This window comes from Papio anubis, chromosome 6 (assembly GCF_008728515.1).
Source record: "Papio anubis isolate 15944 chromosome 6, Panubis1.0, whole genome shotgun sequence".
In the NCBI taxonomy this organism is placed as follows: domain Eukaryota; kingdom Metazoa; phylum Chordata; class Mammalia; order Primates; family Cercopithecidae; genus Papio; species Papio anubis.
Genome location: NC_044981.1, coordinates 145,152,155 through 145,178,737, shown reverse-complemented (window position 1 = coordinate 145,178,737; position 26,583 = coordinate 145,152,155). Strand labels below are relative to the sequence as shown.

At 36.1% G+C, this 26,583-nt stretch overlaps 1 protein-coding gene and 1 long non-coding RNA gene across 6 annotated transcripts in view; both read left to right on the top strand.

Annotated features, from left to right (window-relative positions):
* Positions 1-9,170, top strand: part of LOC103884076 — a 115,515-nt gene extending 106,345 nt beyond the window's left edge. For all 4 annotated transcript variants that reach the window (XR_002521796.2, XR_002521799.2, XR_002521798.2 and 1 more), the window contains 3 exons: positions 6,676-6,723; positions 6,819-6,961; positions 8,758-9,170. This is a non-coding gene — a long non-coding RNA (uncharacterized LOC103884076). The remainder of the gene's footprint in view (positions 1-6,675; positions 6,724-6,818; positions 6,962-8,757) is intronic.
* The window catches only part of SLC35F1 (solute carrier family 35 member F1), a 398,228-nt gene that overhangs the window by 119,328 nt on the left and 252,317 nt on the right, over positions 1-26,583 (top strand). The window lies entirely within an intron of this gene.

The following is a 26,583-nucleotide window of genomic DNA, read 5'->3' as shown; positions in this document are numbered from 1 at the left end:
TAAGTTTTGTATCTTATACCTTTTTCCATCCATTTTATTTCAACATCTCTGTGTCATTATATTTAAAGTGTATCTTTTTAAGATAATATATTATTGAGTCTAGCTTTGTGTCTGCTCTGACAATCTCTGCCTTTTAATTGGGAAATTTAGACCATTACCATATAACATAATGATTATCATTTTTTAGATATGGGTTTACCTTTTTATCATTTTTTATCTGTGTTAATTTTCTCTGCTTTTTGTTCTTCTGTTCCCCCTTACTTGCCTTTTTTGGGGTTATTTAAATATGCTTTCGTATTAGATTTTAAATTATTTATTGGCTTTTGTAACAATTTGAATTTTGGGGGGGGTTACTTTGAGTTAATATTTTACCATTCTACTATAAAGAAACATGCACACGTATGTTTACTGCAGCACTATTTACAATAGCAAAGACTTGGACCCAATCCAAATGCCCATCAGTGATAGACTGGATAAAGAAAATACGGTACATATACAACATGGAATACTATGCAGCCATAAAAAAGAATGAGTTCATGTCCTTTGCAGGGACATGGATGAAGCTGAAAACCATCATTCTCAGCAAACTAACACAGGAAAAGAAAACCAAACACTGCATATTCTCATTCATAAATGGGAGTTAAACCGTGAGAACACATGGACACAGGGAGGGGAACATCACACACTGGGGCCCGTTGGGGAGTGGGGGACAAGAGGAGGGAGAGCATTAGGACAAATACCTAACGCATGCAGGGCTTAAAACCTAGATGATGGGTTGATGGGTGCAGCAAACCACCATGGCACATAGACACCTATGTAACAAACCTGCACATTCTGCACATGTATCCCAGAACTTAAAGTAAATTAAAAAAAATACTTTTTCAGGTAAAATGTAGCCATCTTGCAGCCCTATAGATCCCATTAACAAGCCCTTCTGCTCTCTTTTTATATTATGGTTGTCATATGAGTTATATCTATATACATTAAAAGCCTACTGAAAAATGCTGTAATTTTTACTTAAAGCAGTAACTCAAACCATTTTAAATAGTTTAAGTGGAAAAACCCATAGTCTTTTATATTATTGTAGATATTTCCCATTTCTGATTTTTTTCTTCATTATTCAATCATAGATTTCCTTCTCATATTGTTCCTGTTTGGCCTGAACAACTTTATTTAGCATTTCTTGTAAAGCAGGACTCCTGGCAATAATAATAATAATAATAATAATAATAATAATAATAATAATAATAATAATTTAGTTTTCCTTTATCTGAAACTGTCTTTATTTTGGTAGGGATCGTGTCAAGTCTGTAGATCAATCTGAGGAGTGCTATATATATTTTAACAATGTTAAATCTCCAATCAAAGAACATGAGGTGTCTTTCCATTTGTTTATGTATTCTTTAATTTCTTTTAATCTGCTTTGTAGTTTTCAGTGTACCTGCCTTTTCTTTTGTTAAATTTACTTCTAAATATTTTATTATTATTATTATTATTATTTGAGATAAGATTTTGATCTGCTGCCCAGGCTGGAGTGCAGTGGTGACATCATGGCTCACTGCAACCTCTGCCTCCTGGAGTCAAGTGTTTCTTCTGCCTCAGCCTCCTGAGCAGCTAAGACTACAGTTGTGAGGGACCATTCATGGCTAATTTTTAATTTTTTTGTAGATACGAGGTCTTGCTTTGTTGCCCAGGCTGGTCTTCAACTCCTGGCCTCAAGCAATCCTCCTGCCTTAGCCTCCCAAAGCACTGGGATTATAGTATTTTTGATGCTATTAGAAATTGAATCATTTTCTTCATTTTATTTTTTGTATTATTCATTGCTAGTATACAGAAATAAAATTAATTTTTGTATATGGATGTTGTATCTTGCAACATCAGGTAATACTGCTGAACTCATTTATTAACTGTAATAGATTTTTTAAGATTCCTTAGAGTTTTGAAGAAAATGTCTTTATTTTGCCTTTATTACAGAATAAGTTTTTGGGATATAGAATGTTGTTTCAACAGCTTTTTTCTTTCAGCGCTTTCAAGATGTTGTCCTACTATCTTCTGACCTACGTGGTTTCTGATGAGAATTCTGTGATTATTAGAATGTTTTATATGTAACGTATCATTTTTCTCTAGTCATGTCAAGATTTTTTTTCTTTATTTTTGGTTTTCAGCAGCTTATGATGTATTTAAGAATGGTTACCTTTTAATTATTCTGATTGGTGTTCACTGCGTTTAATGAATCTATAAGTCTGTGTCTTTTACCTAATCTGAGGTGTGCTTAGCTATTATTTCTTTAAATATATTTTTTTCTGTTTCAATATCTTTCTCCTCCCTCTAATTAAAAATATATTAGGTCATTTATATTGCCTCAAAGGTCTCTGAGGTTTGTTCATTCTTTTTTCATTTTGTTTTCTTTCTTTTCTTCAGATTGGATAATTTCTATTGCTCTATTTTCAATTTCCTTGCCTTTTCATCTACTATTAAGTTCATCTGTAGTGTTTTTTAAAAATCATATGCATTGTATTTTTTTTTTTAGTTTCAAATATCGGGTTTGGTCTCCTGAGATTTCCTTTTTTCATTCATTTCAAGTTTATTTTTCTGTTCTTCTTGTAGCAAAATTGTAGTAGCTGCTTCAATATCTTTGATAATTTTAACATCTGAGCATCTCAGGATTGCTTTTTTTTTTTTTTTTTTTGTTTGAGCTTCTTTAATTTTTTTTATTTCTGTGTGTATGCTGGACACTAAATGTTATGCTATATAGACTTTGGGTTCTGTTATAATCTTCCGAAGAATGTTTGGTTTTAGTAGACAATTAACTTGTTTTGATTTCAGTAGACAATCAACTTGATTACTTCTGTCCTGCTTTCTGTTGGCAGTGATTCAAATCTCAGTTCAGCTCTTTCAGCTTTTGGTATGCTGCTTTGGGTCTGTCTCACACATGTGTATTATTTTCAGTTAGGCTAAGACCTGTGTGGTCTTACACAGAATTAGGTGTTTCCTTCTTTCTTTACCCTCTGGGATTTCTCTCCCACCCTCTAGTTGCAGAGACTCCTTTCCCTGTGCCTCTAGCTAGAAAGATGGCAAAGAATCAGAGTTTTAGCTACTTACACTGTAAAGCTGCTCTATGACTGGGTTCCACCCTCTGGGCAAAGGTACAAGAGGAAAATATAACTGGGAAACTAATCCCTATACTGAGTGTCTCTCCAAGTTTTGTCTGCCTGCCCTAGACTTCTTACCCTTGCTTCTGTTCGGAGTCCTTAGGTAGTGTTGTTGCTTTTCTAGAATTTGTAGGCATAATCAGTGAAAAGGGATGGATTATAGGAAAAGTACACTGCTATGGTAGAACTGGAAATTATCCAGTATCCTTTTATTAATAAAGATGAAAGTTACTTCTATAAAGAACAAAACAGTGATGGGGTAGCATGAGTACCAAATCTAGTTCTAGAAGTATTTAAATTTCTTTTATCATAGTGGGAGACAATGTTTCCATAGTCAAATTAATTATTCTAGGCATATGCATAGGATAGAAACTTAGAAATTTGGGGTGGAGGGACGTTAAAGGTTATTAGTTTAACCTCATCCTCATCGTTTTGCATATCATGCCCCAGAGTGAAAATTAAGGCCTCAGTTAACTCAGTCCACTGTTAAGATTCGCCATGTAGTTGCTGTATGTGCCATGTATTTTCACATAAGTATGTGTCCTGAAGTCATAGTGTCTGTGTCTGGAGTGTGAACACTTTTACATCTCCCTAACCCCAAAACCTAAACTTTAGACACAATTTTATAAAAGAGGGAACCCAAACAAATAAATATTTGTTGCAAATTTAACCACTTAGGTTTATTGTTAAATTACATTTATTTTGGTTCAGGGGCATAAATACAAGTTAAGATTTAATAGTTGTCTTTCTGATTTTTTCTAGTAATATAGGAAATATGAAAAAGACTTAAATAATTATGTTCTGTGCTTTTATAAGAATATAACAAAACTGACTTTAAAAAATAATGAATGATTCAATTAATCTAGAGTCTGCAAGATTTGATGCAGGTGATGGTGGTGGAAGTAGCCAAATTGGCTATTTAAAAATATGTTTTTAGCTAATTTATTAAAATATGAAGATGTATAAGGAGGTTGAATATTTGGGGGTTTCTCAGAATCCTTTTCCAATATCTCCCTGTCTTGAAAGTATTCTGTATATTTACTAAAGATATCTTATAAATTTACATCTTTAGTAATGTTACTTCCATGTAAAATATGTGCAGTACACGTACTCTAACCCTCCTATAAAATTTAGTTCAGAGCCCTTCACTGCCTGTAAACCCTGATGGCCAGCCTCATCTAACACTTCTGTCATTCAAATAATACTTATTATTAATAAATGCCTACTGTTGTGCCAGACAGTATCCTAGATATTGGAGATATCGTGGTGGGATGGGGCTGGGGAGAGATTTAGATAAAAATCAAGTAAATAAGTAAACATCAAAATGCGATGTTTGGTACAAAGGAATAAAGTAGGGTTTCTAATCAAGAGGGGGGGTTGAAGGTGCATTAAAGAGGGAGATAGATATAGAGAAAGGCCCCTTCAGAGATCTCGCAAGCAAAGGGATCAGCAATGGAAAAATGCCCTGAGGCAGAAACAAGCTCGGTGTATCAGAAAGACAGAAGGAAGGTGGAGTGGGTGGAGTGGAGTCAGGGATTGGAAAGGCAGCAGGTTAGAGAAGTTGTCATACTTGAATAATTGGGACCTTATCAACGGATGAGGACTTCAGATGTTATTCATGGTCATTTGCTACAGCCAAACAGACCATCTTCTTTTAAAAAAACGTCATCTCTACTTAAACTTTTATGCTGTTGCATACATAGCTGTCCCCATATGGACACTCTCTGCCTCATTTCTTCCTGTTGAACTCTTAGCCCATTTTAAAAAATGAAGCTCAAATCCAATATCATCCATAAAGTCTTTCCTGATTGCTCTTACAGGATGTATTTTTTTTTCCTTCTCTATGTAGCCATCCATTCATTCTTGGAAACTCAATTAGTCACTGAGAACGCACTATGTTCCAGGCACTGTGCTAGGCACTAGGAATACAAAGATAAATAAGACACTGTCCTTACCTTTGCAAAGCCCATTATTTGGTGAAGAAGATAGCCATATATGAGCAGATCATTATGGTTAAGCATGATGAATGCTCTAACCAATTAAAAATGAAGCACATTGGGTGGTGGCACAAAGCGTGAAACAACTACCTCTACCTGCATAGAGTTTCAAAGGATGAGTAGGAGTTCAGTGTCTGGGGAGAGTGAAGAAGTTCATCTCAGACCCTGAGTCTGAATATGCAGACATCAAAACATGAGTGTGCCTTGTGAGTTTGAGTAATGGTGGAAGATCCAAGATGAACATCAGAAACTTGAGCATTAAATTGCAGATGATTGTACAGGGCCTTCCACATATTGCCAAGGAATTTGGACTTGATAGGTTAGAGGGAATGTTACCTGGTGGGAGTATGGAGGATGATCTTGAATAGGGAGAGAAGATGAGCGATCATGTTGGTCTGTTGCAATAGTCCAAATGAATGATGGCAAGTATTTAAGCATGCATTTCAGCAATGGCAGAATGAATGAACAGAAAGGGCTGGATCTAAGAGACAGTTCTGCCTTAGAAGCAACCAGTATTGGTGACCAATTGAATATGGAACATATGGGAAAATGATAGCTTTTGGAAGAGCTGGCTTGGGTGAATGGTGTTCCCATTAACTAAAACAAAAAACAGAGGTGGAGGAACATGGTTAAAGGAAAGAAAATTAGTTCCGTTTTTAACAGGGTGTGTTGAAAATTCCTGCAGCGCACCCCAGACACACATTTTGTTTATTGCATTTACAGCCCAATTGGTACTTAGCAGCAGCTGCTGTGTGTACTGTGTGGTTAGGATTCTATTTATAAAGATGACTTATCTCACTGGGCAGAGTGTTGGCCATAAGAAAACAGAATCATGCATTTCACTTTTCCATATGTTCCTTAGCAGTATACACATGATCTGTCCTAACAGGTACTCAATAAATATATATTGCAGAAGAAATAAAAATCAGTTTAAGATTGATGATTCTGTTTTACGAGTTGTTTAACTGTTCTTTGGGCTCCCCATGCACCAATAGAATATTAAGTTCATTGGTTAAGTGCCAGCCTGGTTTTCTTGTGTCCACCTTTATTCTGGAGTTAGAAAGAATGTCTTAGCACCAAATCTCTCACAGAGAAGAGTTTTGAATTTATATTTTTTCTTAAATTGGATTTATATTTTTCTTAAATTGACTTTTTTTTTTTTTTTTTTTGCAGTTTATGTAATAGAAAGGGAAGGCATTTCATGGCATGTAAATGGTACCTTTTCAAGGCTTCATGTAGAAAAAAGGAGGGGCTATATCCATCTTATTTTCAACTGTTTACCTGGTATCTAGAGTTAGAATTGGTACATAGTAAAAGGTCAATACATATTTAACAGATGAGTGAGCTAATATAGATTTCCCCGTGTTTGTGTATTTCACTGGGCATTTTCATATGCCTGGGATGGGGAGTGTTAGACATATTCCCTCACACTCAATCATATTTAAATTCTAAAAGTACTTTAAATGTATTGTACACTTATGCACTTTTAGAAAATTTACCATTCTGACCTTTGTCAATTTTGCCAGGCAGACAGTGTGAAGAAATGTTCTAAAGTTCTTTGCTCAGATCTACAGGTAAAATAAATTGTTTTTCTCTCCGCCACCATTTTCAAAATTGCTTTTAAATCAGGCCTTTTAGAGGAATCTGATTTTCCCTATTGTCTGTACAGGATGTGACCTATTCCCCTTGGTTTTGACAAGTCTGTGGTGATTACTGACAGAGGAAGGCAAAAGGGATTGCCAACAAATCTCTTGATTGAGCGGAATGCGGTGAACTGGCAGCACTTTACAGATGTGAGGATGCAACCTGCAGGTGCAGTCCAGTACCTTGGGGTGGGGGGAGAAAGAACAGTGCAGCCCCAAAGCCAGTGCCTTCTTGGACCCTTCCCCCTTCAGTTTAGTCTACATACTTCTGGAACAGATGGCTTATTCAGGTTCTCATTTTGCCCATTATCCATAGGAACTATGGACTTCTTCCCCAATGTGGGGAACCTCTTCCACTACACTGGAGTTTCATTCAAGGGCACTCATTCTTTCTGCAACCCTATCCCTGCCTGCCATCGTCCTTTCCTCCCACCTGGGCTTCCTGTCTGTCTTCCTGTGGTTAAGTAATTTTTTTTCCTCTCTCTCCATGTCTCTGAACTCTTGGCATCTGTTACATCTGCTTGAAATCATTCTCCAGGATTCTTCACTTTGGGTGGAGTTGCAGGGAGGGTGTTTCCTGAGGTATGCCTTCACTGGGGCCACCATGACTCAGAGGCTGTGACTGGGAGGCCCTGGAATCATTTCTGTTTTTCCCTGAGGTCCTTATGTCCAGGAACGAGGGGTCCAGCCTCAGAGTGGTCAGTTGCATAGCTAAATAGCCAAAATAATTACCAGGTAATAGCCAAAATAATTAAGAATTATTCCAGCCTTTTGAAGGGTTTTGAAGAGGAAAAAAACCGACATAGTCCATAGCTGCACTTACAAAATCTTCTTTCTCCTCCTGTCCACATTCCTCAAACTCCAAATGGCTGTCCTCTTGGATCCAATTGAACTCGGTTTACTGCTCAGCTTCCCACATTCTTTCCTAGCACTTCATCATGGCTCAGAATTAGCCTCTGTCTCTACAAGATGCAATCCTTCTAATTTAGGAAGGGGAGAGGGAATTAGAAACAATGGGAGAAAGGAAGTTTGGGAACACTCTTCCTGTGATAATTTTTGTACTATTATGTTACATAGTATGAAAATATATTTTAAATGCTTCAAAATGAAGTCTTACATATACTAGTAGGTATGATGATAAGTTTTTAAAATAAATTTAAAATTATTTTGATATACCATTTCTTTCAAAGACAAAATACTAGCTTTTCAGGAAACAACTCCTTGTTTGACGAATGTATTCTTAAATAATTGACTTTGTGATGTCAGAATGGGTGAATTTTCACAATCTGGGATTGTATCTTCCATCAGAGGTTATATCAGCTGTAGTAAAGAGATTTTGAAATTAGACATGCTTTGCAACCAGAAAGGAAGAACATTTAACAAAGTGTTCCTAGGCTGTTAGCTATGAACATACTTGTCAGTTGCCAGAGTTAAGAGGGTCTCAGGTCAAGTTCACTAGATATATGCTGTTTATAGACAGGGAGGTCTCAAGGGCACAGCACAGAGCCTAGTTTATAGGAAGCTCTTGATGGATGATCTCTGAACTGAGCTGCTACAGAAGCTCTGAAGTCCAAAACTTTACTTTTGGACATTTATCTCCCACAGCTGTGTGTCTTAATTTCTGAACTTGCCTGTCACACTCCTTTCTCTTCCCAGTCACATGCACATAAAAGTCCTCGCAACTGATTCCTATGTCTTTGAGATCTACTGGGGATCTTCTGCCTGTGCATCAGGGTGATTATGAGCTTCTGGAAGGAGGATGGAAGGGACAGTATCAACATGCACAGGCCTACCCCAGAAGCTTAAATAGATCACCTTTTATACTTGCTTTTAGATGATGCTGATGAAGTTATCATAGTCAGTCTTTTATTGTGGGGATGGGAGAAGGATGCTATGGTATTCTCACACGCTTTGGATAATTTTTCTCCTTTCTTTTACATTGTCACCATTTGTTTGTTTTTCCAGATACTGCTCATCTCTGGGTTGACCACAAGATCAGTTTGCTGATGAGGAAAGTAGGTGAACAGACAGAATATCGTTTTTTCGTGGAATTGTGACTCAACCAGATGGATAGAAACCTGTTGTGTTGGAAAGTACACCAATTACTTACAGCCAAATACTTAATGTGCAAAGGCATTTAAAGAAATCTGTGAACGCTATCCGAAAATAATGCAAGGATCTATGGACATTTGTCCTTTTAGAAAGTGAACTGGCTTTTTAGGCGAAGTCTTACATCTTTAAAACTAGACTAAATGAATACCTTTTCATATACTGTTCATTACCAAGTAAAATTTGGCTTATGTCTTAGATCTGCCCCTACTCAAAATTCAGTAATAGCAGTGGCATAACACCAATAAAGCTGTGATAGTGGCCAAAAATTCATGGTGCTGTAAAGCCAGTATCGGTTCTATTATTCAGGCTCCTTTACATACTTGTCTATTCTGTCTTTCTGAAAATAAGAAACAAATTAGATAATGCTTCAATGTGAGATTCATAATGTTGATACTTATTACCGAGTGCTCTTGCAAAGAGAAGCATGGAAATCTGGGTATGGGTTTTGAAATTGAACAGCTTGGGTTTGAGTTTCAGATCTAACACTTTACAGCTCTGAGGTGAGTGTACATGAGTGTCTAAGGCTGTCTAGCTTCAGTTTCTTTATCTGAAAAACTAGGTTGATAGTAACCAGTCTCAAAGTTGTGAGAATTAAATGAGAAAATGTTTGTAAGGCTCCTAGAATAGTGTCTGGGATATTGCAAGCACTCCATATATGGTAACTATTATAAACATCAGTTCATTTCATCTTAACAACAACCCAGTGAGACAGGTAAAGCAGGAATTATTGTTATACCCATTTCTCAGACAAGAAAGCAAAGTCCCAGCGAGTTGAAGCTACTTGCCAAAAGTTACACAGTAATTTAAGTAGTGAAAATGGGACTCCAACCTGTTTTCTGACTAAAAATTCCCAATTCTATCATATATCAAGCTTGATTTTATCCACAGTTTACAATTACTGATAGATTTTTGAGATAGAAAAAAAATCGTATTTAGTCTTCTGATTTCATTGAGCCTGGAGACTCGGAAGTGCTTTCCTGAGCTTAGCATAAATCTAGGAAGAGACATACTCTCAGAGATTCCAATAATTATTACACACCTTTTGCTTCCAGCAGAATATATGAAGACAAGAAGCTAAGAATAAAAGAAAACTCTGTTTTGGTTACTGAAACTTTCTGCTGTTTCCTACCCATCAATTCCAATTGATTGGTAGTTCTGTGGTAGATGTGTCAAGGTGGGATGTGGCAATTTTTATTCTGTCATTCTTATCTTCACAAATTTTAGGTACAAAGAATTTATAACATCCTTTCCAAGTTCAAAGGGAATGATGTTTGTAGACATAAAACCTAGTGCATTCCCCTCACAAATTTGGTGCCCTCAGAATAGGTTTTGAGCCCTTGAGTGATGGCTACAATTACTAAGTGTTTCTAGGGTATTAGGTTTTATTTGAAGCACTTGAACGATTTTAGTAGATACGAACTTTTTTTAGTCAGCTTTATACTACTGTGGATAAAACAATAATGTTGGTTGAACAAACTTCTTAAAACATTTCTTCCAAGGCTGAGCTGTGCCTCTTTGATATCAAATGATTTTTCCCTGGACTTTATTAGAAAATACACATGTTGGCCGGGCGTGGTGGCTCAGGCCTGTAATCCCAGCACTTTGGGAGGCCGAGGTGGGCGGATCACGATGCCAGGAGATCGAGACCATCCTGACTAACACGGTGAAACTTCGTCTCTACCAAAAATACAAAAAATTAGCCGGGCGTGGTAGTGGGCGCCTGTAGTCCCAGCTACTCAGGAGGCTGAGGCAGGAGAATGGCGTGAACCCGGGAGGCGGAGCTTGCGGTGAGCCGAGATCGCGCCACTGCACTCCAGCCTGGGCGACAGAGGGAGACTCCATCTCCAAAAAAAAAAAAAAAAAAAGAAGAAGAAAAGAAAAGAAAATAGACATGTTGATTTCCACTCTAACATCCATCTTTGTAATAACGAGAATTTACTTACCTTAGTGTCCTTATCTTTGGACAACTCTAGTAATCAAAATATAAAACTGGCACTGGAAATAATAGCAATAAACAAGATGGTAACTGTCTTCAAGGAATTTACTACTTAGTGGTGGTTGGGCATGTTGCAGGGCATGTAGGGGTGGATAAAGACAAAGAATTGAAAAAGTAAAACAAAACCAAAAAGCAAAATAGATTACAGTGCAATAAGGGCAGTGACAGAAGAGCAGAGACAATGAAAGCCTAAAAGAGGAGTGGCTAACTTTGGCTGTGAGAAGGAGGTGCAGGACCAGAGAAGAATTATTGAAGTGATAACTAAGGAAGAACAGAAACTATCCAGGCAAAGCAAAAAGGAGAGGAAGAGAGTTTTAGGCAGGGAGAGCAACATACTTAAAGGACTGGAGAGTGAGCACAAGGTTTGAGGAGCTGAAAGAAATTCCCAGTTGAATCCTAGGTGACAAGGGGAATGGGGACCAGCAGAAGCTGAAGAGGAAGGTGGGACCAGGTCAGGCCAGGTTTTGTTGTAAACCATATTTAAGGAACTTGACCTTCATCCTGAGAAGAGTGTGTAGACATTAAAGTAAGGATACTGTAGACAGAGCATGACTTCTGTCATCCGTTAGCTGTTGACCTTGACTGGAGAGATGGAGAGAGAACACAATGAGTAGAGGGCTCCTGGCAGCTGTAGGGTGGAGAAAACATCATAAGCTGATGAAATCCAGTGGAACTGCATGTTCTCCAGTGTGTAACTAACTTTAAAGATGAGTACATTGACATCTAGAAATTTATTCCCCTTCTGCTATCAAATAAAGTTTTACAAAAATTGTACATACTTCATTAAAGGACATATGTTAAGAATTTGTGCATTCTCTCCTGCTAAATGACAGGTGTAGGAAATGGGAAAAAAAAAAAAAAGAATTTCTGCATTTTAGATTTAAAATTTACTTCCAAGTCAGTTTCCTAGTTATCTGCATTGTCGACTTTTACCATTTATCAAGCATTGTCTTTAAGTGTTGTACCTATTTAATTATCTCTTAGAAACATGGTATTTAATTTTCTAAAAAAGAAGCTCAAAGTATATTTCCTTTTGTTCCTTTGTTCAGTATGCATTGATTCTTACCAAGTACCCATTGTGGAGCCAGCTCTCTTGACAGATTTGCACTTACTATTGCTTGGTACCTCACTGAATAATTGAGTAATTTTCTAATTACATGTTGCAGTGAGTGTGATGCTTGCATGCTACTTTTTCAAAAAGATAAATAAAAGAATTTTCTAAATATTATAGTCAGAAGAAAAATAAATTAATCATAATTACAAGTTTGCCATTCACTTACCATATATTCATCACTGTGCAAGTCTTTGGGTGAGGGTGGGGTTATGAAAACATGTAAAATAAATAATACTTACTCCCTAGAAATTCACAATATTGGTGAGGAACCAGAACATATGTGGAAAAAAAATGGAGGATAATACAAGGAAAATATTATTAGGAACTCAGAGTTATGGTTGAAATTACAAAGTGCAAGAAAGATGAAAAGGAGGATCTCAGTATTAGCCAGAATAATCAAGTAAGTTTTCTTGCAGGAGGAATGCTGGAGCTCAGCTTGCAAGCTGACTTTGGATTTTAATGGCTTGTCTTGCTAGGGAAGGATTTATGGGTGAAAATTATTCTGTTGCTTAATACAGTGCCGGAAGAACCAGAGTGCTGGTCAGGAACTGCATGACCTCAGTTCCTTCCCATATAGGTCCAAGCCCTAATGTCACTGCTTTGCATGAGTCATGTTCCAAACTACCTTCCATGTCTTATCAAGACCCCATCACTCCAGGGCTTGTCTCCAACCAATGTGCCATGGTTCCTGGTTAGAGGTGGTAAATGCTGGGTCTTCTCATCTCACACTTCTCCTTAGGCTGTTAGTCTAGTAGAGAATGCCCTTTCTACTCCAGATATGATGGTCAAAAATAACAACCTGTAGCCACCCCTTCCCAACTGCTCCTTACCTAAAACCATTTGGTAGTAAACATCATCTATAAACAACTCATTACGTAAAAAGAAACTTTTTCTTCCCCAGGTGTCGTTCACATACAGTCTCAAACCACTAAAAGAATTTAAAAAGCAAGAATTCCCTAAATGCTAATAGGTGACTGAGAAAGTGAAGCAATCTTTGACCCTGAATTTGTACTTTCCTTGACACTTTGCCTCATTTTCTGATACGTAAATAAGTGCAGTACCTAGTTCCTATTGCACAAAGACAAAGCAACTTATGGATAGGAATATCCTTGAAAAGGTGAATTTAAAAGAGTCTTAAAAATGTAATATATTCAAGTGGAAACCAGCACAGAATTTTAACTGAATTACTAGTTAGCATTATCAGATATTATCACCTTCTTTTCAAATCACTTTCATGTCTGACCAGTGAGAAAAGCAAAAATAAAGTTTAAGGAAAAAATGTGTCATCAATTAAGTATACCAATTTCTATATATTATTGCTACGCATTTTTTCCTAAATTAAGAGAAAAGTTGTTTAGTTGTGGGAAAAAAACCTGAGGACCTAATTATGTTATTTTCATCATGGGACAAAAATTAGAATTTTATGAGAGAATAGTTAATTCTAGGTTAACACAAAATATTAGTGAGTATTTTTTTCTGGAAAATGTAGAGTTTCCTATTATGTAATTGCAATAGGGTTTTCAGGAGCTAAACATTTACATGAGATTGTTCTTTCCATAAACTGTCTGTTATGTTCAAAGAATGTTTGTCCTGTTCTCAAAGCCCCTTGTCTATATCAGTGGTGCATAAAAATAGTTATCATTAGGCTGAGACGGGCGGATCACGAGGTCAGGAGATCGAGACCATCCTGGCTAACGCTGGTGTTGATCTCTACACTAAAATACAAAAAAATTAGCAGGCGGTGGCGGGCGCCTGTACTCCAGCCTCGGGAGGCTGAGGCCAGGAAGAATGCGTGAACCCGGTGGGGCTTGCAGTGAGCTGAGATGAAGCCTGCACTCAGCCTGGGCAACAGAGCAGACTCCGTCTCAAAAAAAAATAGTTATCATTAACTTTGATGTGGTATTCCAGGTTGATCAGGCAGTGTAAAGGATTTGCATCAATATTGTGAGGAGCCTCATTTTGAAAAAAAAAAAAAAAAAATCTGGTAAGGAAATTTACCTAAAGAAAAAGATTTTGTTTAAGGGCTCCAAATTAAATGAAATGTTGATAATTTCAGATTTTTTAGGAATTAGAAATCCAGTTTATGAAATTCCACTGCTCTCTGGCACTCCAAAGAGAGGATGTGTTACTTTGCTGCTTCTTAGGCATAGTAAGATTTAAGATGACTAGAAATCTGGATTATTGTCTAAAAATGAGGGTATGTGATAATAATTGTATAGAGAGCTAGGCCAGCACTTAGAATATCACAGAGATGAATAAGACAGACACCTGGCCTTTAAGACCATAACTCAAATGTCCATGGAGGAAAAAATCTTATCTCCAATAATCTTAAATTGTAAAAATAGTATTATAACAATGTTAATACAGAAGGTCATTGAATAAACCCTCCCTAATCCTATTATCCTGATACATTTGATTACATATAAAAGTATTTTTTCATATAGTCTTTGTCTCTCTCCACATGTTTATTTCACATAACTTAATATTTATTTTTCACTTAATGGTCTATGGTGAACATTTCCCATATTGTTTTGATAGTGTTCATATTTGTAATTTTAAATGGCTGCATTATATCCTATCTGAAGCACTAGCATTTACTTAAACATTTCCCTTTTTAGTGTTTTTATTTTTTGTACTGTAAACGTTTATTATGTAATAAACATTTTAATGTGCATATTATTTTTATGCCTGAGAGATTTTTAGGGTGAATTTTATAATTACTGGGTCAAAGAGCAAGAACACTTTTATGCTTCTGGATACATATTGCCATATTATGCTGCAAGGGTAAAATCTACTTTTTACGTTGTTATTAGCAATACATTTCTGTTGTGCCACTTTGATAGGACTGAAAATTTCTGTTATTTTTTCTAATTTAACATATGCTGAATGGTACTTTATTGTTGTTTTAAAGTGCATTTCTTTGATAATTGGTAAGGCTGAAGATGTGTTTGTTGAATATTTGTTCTTTCTCTCATGATAATTACAATGTATTTTTTGGATTCTTGATTTACATTAATTCATTTATCTGTTGGAGTCTTGATTTCTTTCTTGTGGTCATTATAACTTTTTGCAATTGGTTAGCAATGAGCAAGGCTTTTTGGGCAGAAGAAGCACTTTGTAGACAATAAGGCATTCAGAGAGAGGGAGCCCTGGGAACAGAATTTATTTGGCTGGGGTGAGAAGGCATAGTAATAAAATTCTCTGCTATAAATGTCTGTCCATTGTGCGAATGGAAATAAAAAAGATACTGTTTTAGTCATATATCATACTGCAATTTCAGAATCCTTAAAGACTGTTTATTGATTGTATGATTGAAATATTTACTTTGGGATAAAATATAAAGGTTATTTTCCATCTTAGAACATAATTCCCTGCTCTTGGCACAATTACAAACTGGGATTGGAGAAAGGAGATCATTTTCAGGGTCTTGTATTCTCTATATGCCATTTTGGCAAAAAAGGTGATGTGGGATTGGGAGAGTTATTTTCTCACGTGTCTATGGTATTTCACATTACATTACCTATCACTTTCTTCCCTTTCTGACACGAACTCACCCTCTTTAGTTAGAACCGATGGGTAGCAGATTTAACATGCTGAAGGCTCTGTTTTCCTAACTGTTAGAGAGAAGCCTACTGCTGGGTTGATTGTGTGAGTCTCTCTCCCATTCTTTTCTTTTCTTTCTTTTTCTTTTTTCAAGACAGAGTCTCACTCTGTTGCCAGGCTGGAGGCAGTGGCGCAATATCAGCTCACTGCAACCTCCAACTCCCTGGTTCAAGTGATTCTCCTGCCTCAGCCTCCCGAGTAGCTAGGATTACAGGCACACACCGCCACACCCAGCTAATTTTTGTGTTTTTAGTAGAGACGGGGTTTCACCATGTTGGCCAGGATGTTCTTGATCTCCTGACCTCTTGATCGCCTGCCTCAACCTCCCAAAGTGCTGGGATTACAGGCGTGAGCCACCGTGCCCATCCTCTCATTCTTTTCGGTCAGTTGATGAATGTATTGGAGTATTGAAAGAATATTTGGATATTAATATCTAGTTTAAATATTAGTAGCTGTTACTTCATCAGTGTTTGGGAATTTATTTGTTAGATTCCACTTTAAATTTTGAATGAATACACACATTCTTGAGGATGTTATGTTTAAACAATAATTAAACATTAATAAGCATCTTAATGTAGTTGTATTTGGTTTATCAATGAGTCAGTGATTAAATATTTACAATACAGATATTGTTTTTGATTCTTGGCAAATTATTTTATTTAGTCAGGTTTTGATTTAAGGAACTTGGCTCTGGTAGTATCATGAGCATTTGGAAGAAAAGCCTCTTTCTTGGCCTCTCATTATACTCACAAATAGAATTTTTCATTTTAGGAAGGGGCTTATTTTTAAAGTGGCAAATTATTTTGATTTTTCCAAGTTAATTTAGCAATCACAGCATAAATCAAAGAACTAGGCTAAAGCTCATAACTCAAACCTAATGGAGGAGTCTCTTTTCTCCTAAACCCAACCCCTAACCTCAGGATCTGCCATCACTGGGTTAACCAGATGAGAGCCCCATGAGGTCTACAAGCAGAAAAGCTGGGAGAAAAGGAGAAAGGCAAAGCTGACTCCAGAACTGCCCCCAGGAAAGGCCCAGAATGAGTTTTAACCCAACTGCAAGGAAGAAGTAGACAGGAGAGAGAGCCATGCTCACATGTGTAAGCTCCTACTACATTTAGTGATGAGCCTGGCCTTGTCAGTATCCTGGAACCAATCCAGTGAGATCAGCAACTCCTGCTCCCTGCTAGGAGGGCAAAGAAGTGTTGAGAAAAGGGACAGAGACTGGTATCCTCTGCCTGTAGTCTGCATTTCAGAAAGACAATTGTTGGTTATCTGTGCATCATCCATCTACCATTTAACACATTTATTTACCCTAGGTTTGGGTAATAAGTCTATGAACAAGACAGGTAGTTAAAACTGGAAATAGTCAATTGCTTATTTGAACCATTTGTGAAACTTTTCTAAGTGGTTGTGTTGCCTCAGATACTGTATAATCAGAAGTCATTATTTTTTCTTAAATCTCTTATCTCTAGCATATATTATTGTTAGGTTTATTTTATTGTTGAAATGCCCTTTGTTTAAAATATAGCTTAAAAGTATAAATTTGTATATCATTCTTTAAAATAATTTTGTTTATTTCATATCTTTTCAACAATAATATCCTTTTATTTTCATTAAAAATTAATGTTTTTTCTAAGAATTAAATCCTGACATAGTATAAGCAGATAAATACACATCTCGAAAGCAATGCTAGTCTCATAATATTTATTTGATATTTCAGATTAACATAAAAGAAGACTTTTTGATATTTTAATTCAATCGAACACAAATTCCCAGAGGAAGTCAGTCCCCTTCTATATTCTGGATAGTTCTTTGAAACTATAAATATGCAGCCCACACTAAATCAATCTATAAAGGCTTGATAGAGGCCAGACAGTTCTTCAACTCAAATCTGGTTGCCTTCTCAGGCAGACAAAATAACCACTGCCAACTCTATCATAATAAATGGTGAAGTTGATACCTTGTATTCTAGTTCGGTGAACCCAAGAATAGTGTGTTTTCAAGTGTGGAAGAGAAAAATGGGTTGTCTTTATACAAAGACTTTTTTATAGGCATTTCCGTGAGTCTGATAATCATTATCTTGGTAATTAATGCCCCAGGATAGTAGGGAATTGGTCTTTATCTTATACCTGCTTTGCATTTGGGAAAACTAAGAAATAAAAAGGTTAAGAATGATTTGTCCTTGTTTTGATTATTAAACCATCTTGTTTGGCAGCGCTGACAAGTAGGAAAACTTTTTTCTTTTTACTTTGTCAATAATAGCTGCTTAAAAAGAACAAGCAAACAAGGATAGTAAGAAATTAAAGGTGAAAAGTGTTCTGGTCCTAATTTAGTTCTCCACATATAGATTTGGTAGTAATGAGATAATTGCATTTGGGAGTGATTACCTCTGCCCCGTGTAAATTTAAACTCCAGAGTCTATGAGAAGGCTGTCTTTAAGGTTGCCATATCACATAAGCCATTTAGCGGAAGCAAATGAAATTAAGCACTGAATTAGTTTGATTAGTGTTTGCTGCACTGTTGTACCAATGTCATGCTAGAGATGTTTACGACTTGCCATTCAAAAGCTTTGATATAGGCTTTAATAGTGAAATTAGATGGAAGTGCTGCACAAGCATGGGATCCTGCTTGGGCAGATACACACTTCTGCCAATCCCAGTCCCAGAAGATCCTTCTAATGGCCACAGTGACCTTGATGGCCCCAAGCAGGAGGAGGGGAGGCTGTGGAATTCAAATGATAACATTAAACAGTGAGATTCTTGCAGATGAGTTGTGTGGTGAAAACTGAAGAATTATAGTAAATTAAGCATCTGAGAAAGTATAGTAAAAAGAAAAAAAATCTCTTTCTAATTTGATAAGAGATTAATCTGGCCAAAACGCTATTGTCTTAGTCTTTGGCCTTGATATTTGGGTTAATGAGGTTTTGAAGTGCACTAAGAGGTTGCTATGGTGGGAGTAAAATACTGGAAAAATCCTGATTTATCAAAAGATTCTGGGAAAAATCAAGAGTGGAAGAGGTCTGGTTTTTGTCTCCAATATATTGTGTTCGTGGAACAAGTTTGTGATTTTTCATAGTAAAATCTTTGAGAAATGAAGACAACTGGTTTCTAGAGAAGGAAAAGACATTTGAGGAATGGATTTCTGTTGTGTAGAGACAGAACGCTTGTGGAAGACAACTTCCTTTGCTAAATGTGTGGAAATTTTCAGATTAAAAGGCAGGCAGGGATATTTGGGGAGGGTGAGGGATGAGATTATTCAGCAGCAGGAGATATTCCTTCCTTTGAGGGGCTAGGAAAGCATCCATGCATTTTCCTGTCATATCTTGGTGAGGTTGGTACAGGGAAAATTGTCCCCTGGGGTGAGGGAAGAAAGTAATTCAATATCTATTATTCTATTTATCTTTTTAATGTATTTTTAATAAATATATTGGCACATATTTATACACATACAATGTAGGAATAAATGCATAGAATATGAGGGGGTGATGTTCAACTTTTTTAAGCTACTATGGTAAAAATATCTAAAAATTTTGGATTTTTAGATTTCTCTTTCCTCTAGTAACTCAGCCTGGCCTCTCTGAAAATACTCCATAAACTAGAAACCCAAGGAACTGGTTTGTTCTCATATAGCACCTGTGAATCTTGTAAATTGTTGTTTTAACTTAGGAACTAATCTTATTTCTGTCTTATTTCCAGACATTTGTTTTTCAGAGTCCCTATTTCCTCATTTCTATTTTTAATCCCATTGCTCTGTATGCCTTTCTGTATACCACCTTGAGATTTTTATAGAACAAAGTGGGAAATATAAATAAAGTTAAAAGTGGTTAGAGAATACATTATTCATCAAGCTCTTAGGACTTTCCAAAGCAGCTTCATAGCTCTAGGATCTCTAGGTAGCTTGAAATAGTCAACTTATTTAAAGTGCTATTTTTCTTGATAATTATGTTTTTCTTTCTAATAAATTTTGCTGTTTTTCTGTTGTCCTCTGATATTATAATAAGTTGGAATTGTGAGAATAGTTCTTAAAATAGAATGTGATTCTTTTTCTATAATAAGATCTGCTTTAATTTAGTCTCAATACAATGAAAATATAATGGAAGTTTCAACTTCAGAACATAGAATCTGGAGAAATTTGCTGTCAGTAGCAAGATGCAATTCATAACCTTTTCAAGATATAACAAAACATTTCATTTTCTACTGAAATTATTTGTGGGGCTTTAAAAATATTCTCTGATAATAAAAGGTGTCACAAAGCTAACCTCAGCAAGATGATTTTATTGCATTTCATCATTTTCAGAATAATTTAATTAGTTATTCAGGATATGGAAAGGCATACACCACAGTATTTAATTATTAAGGCCAGTAAAAATGCATTCCACACATTTGAGTTACTTCTTGTATTCACTGCAACAGAACAGATAATGCACCTTAGCTGGTAATTTTCTCAACCTTGGATTTTCTTACAAAAAAAACTAAATCTCACATTATGTTATTCAGTACACTGAGTTCATGTAGACGAATGGCTTCTGTATTGTGTCAACTACAACTTCCCACCCTAACCCAGTTCATGCCTGGGTTGCACAAAGGGGAAAATGGCAGAAGAATACAATTTAAGAAAGATTGATTTGGTGGGCTATCACCCTGTAAATTGTCATAAAATGCTAAGGTAAGCTTTCTTTTCTGTATTCTTTTCAAGAAGTTACCCTTTTTAAGTAGATTGGGATCTTAAGGTAAATGCCAAGTTGGTTAGATTCCAAGATGCTATATCAGTCAGTGCAAACCAGGTTATGTTGTGGTAACAAACAATTCCAAAACCTCAGTGGCTTACAATGACCATGTTTATATCTTGCCCACTCTACATGTCCATTGCAAGTTGGCATCATAGTTTCTGAGAAACCTGGGTGTCGGAAGTACCATCACCACCTATGACTTCACAATTCCTGAGGCAGGGAAAAAGAGTCATGGACAGTCATGTGCTGATTCTAAAAGCTGGAAGCAAAATTCACCACTTCCACTTATGGCCACACTGCTTTCAAGGAAACAGAGAATCTCAGAATTTTACCACATGCCCAGAGCAAGAGATCCAGTATTTGTAAACAGTCCTAAACACAATCATGGAGGCCACTGATTGCAAACTCTGCTACTGATCTAATGATACCATTTTTAGAGAGGTAGGAGAAGAAACACTATACAACATTATGTACCTATCGTGTTTATAAAGTGTGCTTTAGGGCTATGTATTAGAAATAAGCGTGGTTTATATCTTCAAAGGGAAGTTAAGTATATAATTGTATGAAGCCAGATAATGCTGTCTAATTAAAGAGAAAATATCTTCTATTATAAAGATCAAAGCCACATAACAAGCAAGGAAAAACATGGACTTTAGCACCAGACTTGAGCTTTCCTGTGCTTACTCCTCCTTAGTAGCCTCTTTAGGTCTGTAAACAGGCAACAATATCTTTACCATTGGCTTATTGTGAGGACTAATAGATGCCAAACATAAAGTGCCTGCTACATAGTAGGCACTTGATTAATGATAATAATTATCAGAACACTTTAATCTACAAAGTATTATGCTTCAACATAGTATACATGTAGCTAGGTATTTAGTGAATGAGTGTGACCATATATGACAAGTTTTTATTCCTAGCAAATGTAAATTTGAGTCTACATCTGATGTCATTTAAATATGTATATGAATATATTAATTGAATACTATTATATTTTTTCAAATGATTAAAATTATCTCTTTATCACTACACAAAAGATACTCACATTTTTGTTAGGTTTGTTATTTTGTAGTGTTTGTTGTTAGTTATCATCTAGATTTTTCTCTAAAACATTCAGAAACCTCACATATTAGGTCCACTTGGTGAGATGTGGCCATTTTAATAAGCACAAGTATAGAAACAGAAAATACAAAATGTCTGAATGAATGAATGAATGAATGAATCATTAGAAAACTAAATTTTTTCTGAAATAGGACACAACTCTGTATTATTTTGTCAGCCTGAATGGAAGATATTTAGTAAAGCAGGAACAATATGTTAGCTAACACGCTTTGACTCATTTAATCCTCAGACAGGGCTGCTCTTTTACACATTCTACAGGTGTGGACATTGAGGCTCAGACAAATTAAATAGCTTGTCCATAGTTGCCCAAAGATTAAGAGTTGAGCCAAGATGAAAGCCACACAGTGTGGTCCTAAAGCCAAGCTCAGGCACCATAGCCCAGCCACTCACTCATTCAACTGTTCATTCATTTATTTTCATTTTCTTTTTCTCTCTAGTAAAATTTTTGTGTTTCACAATTCCAAATGTATCTTGGAATATGTAATTCCAAGAGAATCCTCTTGATAAACTTATTGACAAGTTCTGGCCAAGTGACACTCATAGGATAGGCAGTCATTAGTAGTTTCAACTGCCTTCCTGTACTAAGGTGAACATAAAAAGGAGCAGAATGGACTATCCATTCCCCAGAGAGGCTGGAAGCCACCACCATGGACTTGAAATTGCTTTTTACATGCATCAATTGAGATGGCCTCCGCATAGCAATTAGATTTAATGAATGGAAGCTGCTGATAACTAAAACAGGCTGCCAGACCTTCTGTTGGTTAGTTTTAGAGGAAATAGATTGTACAACCTATTTGGCCTCAATTCCTGTCCTTCTAAAATTGCTTTTTCTTGATGGATTTTTGTTTTCTTTCTGAATTAGAAAATTAGAATGAACTAAAGATTGTTTACTTGATAGCATCAAACAAACACTCTCATTATAAAACTAGATACATGATTATCAGACAACCTATTAAATATAGATATAGGTATAAACATGCTACATTTATGTATATATATATGTTTGGTATCTTCTTATATGTTTTCATCTAGCTGTACATATGACTTGGGACTTCTCATTACAGTTTAAACCAGCAGTCCCCAACCTTTGTGGCACCAGGGACTGGTTTTATGGAAGACAGTTTTTCCATGGACCAGGCTGGGGATGGTTTCGGGATGAAACTGTTCCACCTCAGATCATCAGGAATTAGTTAGATTCTCATAAGGAGCACGCGACCTAGATCCTTCACTTGTGCAGTTCACAATAGGGTTTGCACTCCTATGAGAATCTAATGCTGCCCCTGATCGGAGAGGAGATGGAGCTCACATGGAAATGCTCACTTGCCTGCCACTCACCTGTGGAGCCTGGTTCCTGACAGGCCATGGACTGGTCCCGATCTGACAGTTGGAGACCCTTGGCTTAAACCATAGTTGGGCTGTAGTTTTATCCATATTCCAGTGGATACCTATTTTTTTTTTTATTTTTAGAAAAAAATGATTAGAAGTAAAGAATTCATATATACAACATTTGGGGTGTTTTTTGATAACTGAGCTGCCTACCAGTTTGTCTGCAGAATCTGTCATTCTGGGAAGGTGCCCAAACTTCAATTAAAAGAAATTTAATGTTACAAGAAAGCAAACCTGTTGCTATCATTTTTTTCTGAGGTCACATATTTTCAAAATGAGATCTAAAAAGATTAAATGGTCCTTTAAGATGCCTTGTATTTGCATCTATTTCAAATTTTTCTTTTTTATCTGATTTTTTAAAATTTTGTGGCTACATAGTAGGTATGTAGATTTATGGGGTACATGAGGTATTTTGATATAGGCATGCAATGCATAATAATTGCCTCATGGAGAATGGGGTATCCATCCCCTCAAGCATTTATCCTTTTTGTTACAAATAATCCAATTACATTAAGTTATTGCAACAAAATGCTGAACTGACTGCACTAAGCTGAACAGAATGTTTCCTTTTAAAAATAATGGTAACAGAGTCTTTAAAACCCTTTTTGTTTTTCTAATAAGAAAATAAGAATGAGATTTTTTTAGTACAGTACATGAATATATGTAATTTTAAACCAAACACAGTAGTTCTATATGAAAATATATGAAATATTGGGAAAAAAACCTTGCCTTATAAAAATCACACAAAAGATGTTCTGATTTTAATTAAGAGAGAAGTTGCTCAAGTTTAAATAATTGGATAAGAAGTGAAAATGAAAAACCAACTCCTAAAGTCTTACTACATAAATATTATTTGGCACTTTTCCTTAATTTTCTTAAAAATGAAATAGAACAAGATATAATTTTTAGGTGGTGAGTAGTATTTGCTTTTAAAGGCATTTTATTTGTCTCCTAATGCAGGAATTTTGGGGGTATGATATGTCAGATAATTCTGCATCTCACTTTTACATTATAGGAAAAAAGTAGCTAAGATTTGATGTCATGTGGTCACAAGAAGACTAGAAAGTTATTGTCTATAATCAGGAGAGAAGGGATCAATCTACCTAGGGTGAAAATTTCCATAGATTTACTTGTTTATCTTATACCTTCCCATATATTGTTTGTATTGAATTTGTTATCAGATATCCACAGAAATATCCTAAATTTTTTTCACTGTAAATTTACAATGGAGTAAGATTTACCACTTCATTGTAGAGTTTTTTTAAACAAAGGCAAGAAAGTCTTTCTAGCAAGATTTTCTTTCTTTTCTGGGTATGCTACTGTCCTCACCTAGTCAGAGATGCCTCTCAAGACTCATCTCTGTGAATTTTCTATGGTTAAGTCACCAGATAAAGAGGCAAAAAGTCTGTAAGGGAAATTATACAATATTTTCAGTGCAATATTATGCAATGAAAAATGTATGCATTTTTTCTCTGTTTTTATTGACATACTTTTCAGTTATTCAGTGTAAAAAAGAGTGATTGTTTCTGAAATTTAGAAATGGGTCAAAAACCATCTTCCACCCCCAATCCCCACCCATATCAAAGCTGGGTATACAAATGGGCACTGCATTCTCATACAGTGAGTCATTCTTCCTTTTCCTCAGTAATCACCAAGGATTGATTATTGGGAGTAACTGATGCGCATAACCATAATATTTTTAGATTTTACCCAGGAGAAGGAATCACAGTCTGGTGCTTCCAATATTGTTGATTTTACCCTGAAGAATTAGCCCGATTATGTTTTTAACAAACGCTTGAAAAAAAAAAGAACTCAAGTAATTTTGGAATAATTTTGTTGAAAATTTAGTATCAATTGTTTCGTTTTAAATTTAATTATAGTGAAGGTGTGGTAATGCACGGGGAGTGACATGATTAATCCTATAAAGAAAGTGCCTGCCTAGACTGCAGAAAGCAAACCGTATTAGTCCGTTTTCACACTGCTGATAAAGACATACCTGAGACTGGGCAATTTACAAAAGAAAGAGGTTTAATAGGCTTAACAGTTTCACATGGCTGGGGAGGCCTCACAGTCATGGCAGAAGGCAAGGAGGAGCAAGTCATATCTTACCTGGGTGGCAGCAGGCAAAAAGAGAGCTTATGCAGGGAAACTCCCATTTTAAAAACCATCAGATCTTGTCAGACCTATTCACTATCGGGAGAACAGCACAGGAAAGACCTGCCCCCATGATTCAGTTACCTCCTACTGGGTCCCTCCCACAACATATGGGAATTCAGGATGAGATTTGGGTGGGGACACAGCCAAACTGTATCATAAACTGATAGTCTTAGTTCTTTTGCAGGCTGTGATCATTTTAATTTAATGACACTTGAGGAATTGGGAATTACTTTTACATCATATCCTGACGTATATAGTAGATTTTAGGTTCAAAACCACAGCACAATAGCCATCACACTTTGCAGTTCTCTTAGAATGGTCCCATGTGTTTGGTCAGAGCTGCTAAACAACTCTGCTCTATTTTGCAGGTAACAGGACAACTGAAAGTAAAATGTGAGCAAAACAAGTTGGACTTTGGTGGACTCAGTGGGTTCATAGTGGCTGTTTCTATTGGGAAGTCTCAGATCTCCTTGGATTTTGTCAGAGACTTAGGGTGCTTAGATTTCAGACTTAATTTTCTATGAATACTAAATAATAAAGCCAAAATTCTGAACTTGTATTCTAAACTTTGTAGCAGCCAAGAGGAATTTATTACTTTCTGCATTATGCCATATGCATAATGGTTATCTGTGGTCATGCCTTTTCTCTCTAACTGCTAAGGGCTGCTATTTGTGTTTATTTTAATCTTCCTCAGTATCTTGTACTTACTAGCTGCTCCATATAAACCTGATGAATTGAACTACCCAAAACACGGGAAACCAATGCAAGGTTACACCCCCAATTGATATATTAGGGAACAATCCTACAGCTAATCTCCATAATTTGGGATGGAGGTGGTGAGGAAGGTCACCATAGATACCTGAATTAACTGGATTTATTCTGGAGAAGAATCTAAATTATTCCATGATCTTCCACTAGAGGTTGATAGTAGGGTACAAAGATACAGGAGTAAAATTCTGTGTCTCTAGCTTCTAGGTTAGTGTTGCATCCATTAATGTGATCACATGGAACTTCCCAGGTAGGCTGAGTAGAAAAAAAATCCTGCTGTTGGATATTTTAATGCAGGATAGTAAACTAAAAACATGAACTCATATCCGATAATCTATAATCTGGATTCTGCAAAAGCTAAGAGACACTCAAAGATAGACAGGGCTGAATTAATTTTTAACATGATTTTATAGACTTTTTTCCTCCACTGGTTTTTAGTGGCTGATGGACTTACTGTGTTGCCTATGTCAGGCATTCTGAATATAAAGTAGAAAACTGTAAAAATTTGAGGTGATAGATATCCCAATTACCCTGACGTGATCATTACACATTGTATACATGTGCCAACATATCACATGTACCCCAAAAAGATGTACAACTATGACATATCAATTTTTTTAAAAAGCTACATAAAAAACTATAAAAATAAAGGTACTGCTATCAAAAACAGAAAAGATTGGACTAGTTCTGTATTGGAAAATTTACATGAAGCTGGCTGAAAACTTTTCAGTGAATTAAATTTAATGCAATTTTGTTGTTATAATGCAGATTAATTTCACAAAGATTAAGTAATGATCTGTCACC